At 41.4% G+C, this 4,907-nt stretch overlaps 1 pseudogene; it reads left to right on the top strand.

Annotated features, from left to right (window-relative positions):
• The first annotated feature begins 1,566 nt into the window (after positions 1-1,566).
• Positions 1,567-1,856, top strand: LOC138849731 (small ubiquitin-related modifier 1 pseudogene; annotated as a pseudogene).
• The last annotated feature ends 3,051 nt before the right edge of the window (positions 1,857-4,907 follow it).

The following is a 4,907-nucleotide window of genomic DNA, read 5'->3' as shown; positions in this document are numbered from 1 at the left end:
TCTGAATATGGACCTACCATATGACCCAGCCATCCCACTCCTGGGAATTTACCCAAAGGAAATAAAATCAGCTTATGAAAAAGTCATCTGTACTCCCATGTTTATTGCAACTCAATTCACAATAGCTGAGATATGGAGTCAATCTAGATGCCCATCAACTGAAGACTGGATAAAGAAATTACGGGCTATATATACCAAGGAATACTATAAAGCAGTAAAAAAATGAAATTCCATAGTTTGCAACAAAATGGATGCAATTGGAAACCATTATACCTGCTGAAATAAGCGAGTCCCAAAAAGACAAATACTATATGCTCTTCATGATCTGTGGTAACTAATAGAGTACCTAAAAGGTAATCTATAGGAGTGAAATTGACACTTTTAGATGTGATGATTTTTAACAGCCCATGTCTTGACTGTTGAGGAACAGGTTTTTTTTTTCATAATATTTGTTGAACTCTGTATTTAATATAGGGTTAATCTTACATGTAAAAGTTAATTGAAAATAGATCTTAGTAAAAAATAAGAATGGGAATAGGAGGTGGAGGATGAAGAAGGGTGGGAGGGAATGTAGGGTACAAAGAATCACTATATTCCCAAGTTTGTATTTATGAAATACATGAAGTTTATATACCTTAAATAAAAGGTTTCTGGGGAAATAAAGAAAGGTGGGCTCATCTGTTTAAAACATCTGGTAATTTGAGTTCTAATGCTCATTATTCATTTTATACATACATACATATATATATATATAAATCCAAAGGAATTTAAAACAATATGTCAAAGAGTCATCTGTACTTGCATATTTATTGCAGCACTATTCACAATATCCAAGAAATGACGTCAACCAAGATGTCCATTAACTGATGAATGGATAAAGAAAATATGGTATATTTAACAATGCAATATTATTCCATCACAAAAGAATAAAGTTTTGTCATCTGTAGCAACATGCATGAAACTTCAGGACATTATGTTAAATGAAATAAATGAAGTAGGGAATGACAAATACTGCATATTCTCATTTGTATCTGGAAGCTAACCTCACAGAAGCAGAGAACGTAATAGCAGTTATAAGAGACTGGGTTTGGTGAGGGGAGGCAGGTTAATGGGTACAACAGTGCAGCTGGATAGCAGGACTAACTTCTAATGTTTGTAGCACAGAATGATAATCATGATTGTGAACTACTTTTTAATATAGCTACTAGAAAGGCTTTTGAATGCTCCCAGCATAAAGAAATATATGTCTGAGGCAGTATAAGTATATACGAATACTGTTGGGAGTAGATATCAACAATATATTTTAGCAGGAATTCATGCACCTGTATGTGAAATGATTCACTCTACTTCCATTCCTACCTGTTATATCTGAAGATTGAAGCACACAACAGGAGACAGGAGGTGGCTTAGCTTTTTTTTTTTTTTTTTTTTTTTTTTGCTCACTTCAACAGGGTAGTTCCCAGTTGTGCCGTGGGGAAGAGAGCTTGATATATAAACCCCAGAGCAAGCTTCTGCTGACCCCAGGCCTCTGCAGTGCAGAAATCCCTGGGTGCAAGCACCATCACCATGTCTGACCGGGATGCAAAACCTTTAACTGTGGTCTTCAGGGTAAGAAATAAGGAGAATACATTAAACTCAAATAGCAGTGAGGTTCACTTCAAAGTGAAAATGACATACACCTCAAAAAAAAAAAAAAAAGAAAGAAAAAAAACCTCAAAGAATCATACTATCAAAAACAGGGAGTTCCAATGAACTCAGGTTTCCCTTTGAAGGTCAGAGAGTTGCTAGTAATCATTTCCCAAAAGAACTGGGAATATCTGATCACAAAAGATGTGATTGAAGTCCATCAGGAATAATGGGATCTCAATCAATGGTTGGATATTCTTTTTTCCCCTTTTACTTCAATCCTTTTTCATTTTTGGTTTGGACATGAATTTATTATTTTTCTTGCTTTTGCAATCTTTTTTATTATAAAACTACTTCTTATGGAATGTAGCACTGAAAGTGAGGTTGAAGGCTGCCACCTTAACTCCTTCAACATCTGAGAGCTCATTATTCAGTATCATTTGTTTTCATTTTGCTGATTTTTGGTGATCAAGCCTTAGCTGCCTTCCGAGTGCCCTCTCCTTTAAAAGATTACATGTGTGCACAGAAGCCTCATCTTTCCAGAACTGTGCCTTTTGTTTATTTTTATTTTTAGTGGGCATGGTAATTGTACATATTTTGTGGGTACAGTGTGACATTTCAGTATGAGGGAATCTTCAAAGAGGTCATAGAAAATGTGCCTATCTTTTCATTTCATTTTCTAAGAACTTCTTGAAGCCCTCACTTGTACGTATGCAGCGTGAATGATCAGATGAGGGTAATTGGCATGATGCTTCAGAAAGAGTGCTTTTCCTTTGTCCAAAGACACAGCCTATAACTGAGCTCCACTAACTCCTTACACTTAGGTGAGTAAGCAAAGTTGCAGCAGTAGAGTATTAGGTCAAAGACAGGACTTCAATAACACAAGCTGGATGCTGAGCTGGGAGCCCTCCTGAGCTTTGTGGAGGAGTCTGACCTTGAACTGAGGAAAGAGGGATCCTCTAAAGAATTTTAGGCAGGTGAGTATCATGATCAGATTTACAATCTTGATCCAACATGGTGGATAAAATAAGCAGAACAGGGGATTCTTGTTAAAATATGGCAGACTGAATGTGTACAACATCTCTCCCTTAACTGTGTTTCCAACCCTTTCTAAATTGATAGAAGTATGAAGGCATAAACTCCAAATGACATGGTGAATGATTAAGGACATTCTATCAATGGAATTTTTTAAAGATTTACCTATTTATTTGAAAGTCAGAGTTACACAGAGAAAGGAGAGGCAGAGAGAGAGAGAGAGAGAGAGAGAGAGAGAGAGAGAGAGAGAGGTTTTCCATCTGCTGGTTCACTCCTCAATTGACCGCAATGGCCAAAGCTGCACTGATCCAAAGCCGGGAGACAGAAGCTTCTTCCAGATCTCCCATATGGGTGCAGGGGCCTAAGGACTTGGGCCATCTTGTATTGCTTTCCCAGGCCATAGCAGAGAGCCGGATCAGAAGTGGAGCAGTCGGGAGTCGAACCAGTGCCCATATGGGCAGATTAGGTAATGTCTACAGACTTGTACTGGGACCTGGCAACTGAATTCCCCACTTTTAGAGCGCTGAAAGTCACACTTTGGTCCACAAGGCAGCAAAGTGGTAACATTCCTGGCCTAGGGAAAGTCTCTAAAATCTTGACATATGAGATGGGGGCATGGGGAGATCTGTCAGTATTACAAACTTGCAGTGAGATAGGAATAGACTCTGGTGTGTTGCTCCCCCTCTTCGTGGAGGAGCGACACTAGACCCTGCCTAGGCTTCATATCCGAGTCACGGCACCATTATGTCGCTCCCCCTCTTCGTGGAGGAGTGACACTAGACCCTGCCTAGGCTTCCTATCCGAGTCACGGCACCATTATGTCGCTCCTCGTCTTCACGGAGGAACGACACTAAACCCTGCCTAGGTTTCCTATCCGAGTCACGGCACCATTATGTCGCTCCCCCTCTTCGTGGAGGAACGACACAGGACCCTGCACTGTTCTTTTGTCTGCTCGGCCCTCCCCGGGTTTGCTGCTGGTTCTTCCCGGGTTGGCTACCGACCCTTCCACCTCCGTGGAAGGGCGGTTCCCCCTGCCCTTTCCCCACTTCCGCAGGGGAGCGGCACACCGCCGACTGGCTCTCTCGGGGGCTGCTAAGGTGTTCCTTCAGATAGATGTTCCCCAGTGCATGTTGTCTCTCTCCTCCTTTATAGTCCTCTTCCACCAATCCCAACTCTGCTACCCACACGCCGAGTACACTGCTCTCCTCCAATCAGGAGCAGGTCCTGCTGTTTATTGGTTGAACTGGAGGCAGCTGTGTAGAAGCTGTCTCCTCCTCTCCCAGCGCCATATTGTGGGAGAGCAGATGCATAGAATAAGTCTTAATTCGAGTAACTTAGTCTAGTCCGAGTTGCTCCCCACATGGTGTTCTACTGCACAGTAGCAGTAGTTAATATTATGCTGGATATTTTAAAATTGTTCCAAGGAACGATTTTAAATGATCTCACTACAAAGAAGTCATGAATGTTTGAAAGGATGGATTTGCTCAATGTCCTGATTTGATCATTACACAATGATTTCACATATTAAAACATCATTCTGTATGACATAATTATGCATGATTATTATCTGTCAATTAAAAATAACATAAAACTATAAAAGCATACAGACATCAGAAGCTGCAGAATGAAATGGCCCAGATGCAGCACCTGAAGTGAGCTCTCACAGGTCCCTTCCCCAGTCACGGACTCAAAGCGTTGCATAGCTTCTCTTTTTAGTATTCATGGACACACGTGTACTAGCAGGCACCTGAGCAGTGCTTCTAGTGTGGACAACAGAGACCAAAGGAAGAGAGTGGAAGAGAGAGTGAGTGAGAGAGCACCTAAAGGAAAAATAAGTTGAAAAGCAAGAAGAAAACTGAACAAAAATCATTAACATCATTCGTTGTGAATAGTTTTTATGTATTTTTCATACTAAAAAATGTGAATAAGAAGTCAAAATTATAATGCAAATCTAGTGGAAAAAAGGGGACTGGCATAGGTCAACATATAAAGGATCCTTGGGGCCAGCACTGTGGCATAGTGGGTAAAGCCACCGCCTGCAGTGCCAGCAACAAATATGGGCAAATATGAGACCCGGCTGCACCATTTCTTATCCGGCTTGCTGCTATGGCCTGGGAAGGCAGTAGAAGATGGCCCAACTCCTTGGGCCCCTGCACCCACATGGGAGACCCGGAAGAAGCTCCTGGCTTTTGGCTTCAGATTGGCACAGCTCTGGCCATTGCGGCCATCTGGGGAGTGAACCAGCA

Source organism: Oryctolagus cuniculus, chromosome 5 (genome assembly GCF_051225735.1).
Source record: "Oryctolagus cuniculus isolate XC-2025 breed Fujian yellow rabbit chromosome 5, ASM5122573v1, whole genome shotgun sequence".
In the NCBI taxonomy this organism is placed as follows: Eukaryota; Metazoa; Chordata; class Mammalia; order Lagomorpha; family Leporidae; genus Oryctolagus; species Oryctolagus cuniculus.
The sequence above is the reverse complement of the archived record's forward strand: the minus strand, read 5'-3'. Positions and strand labels throughout refer to the sequence as shown.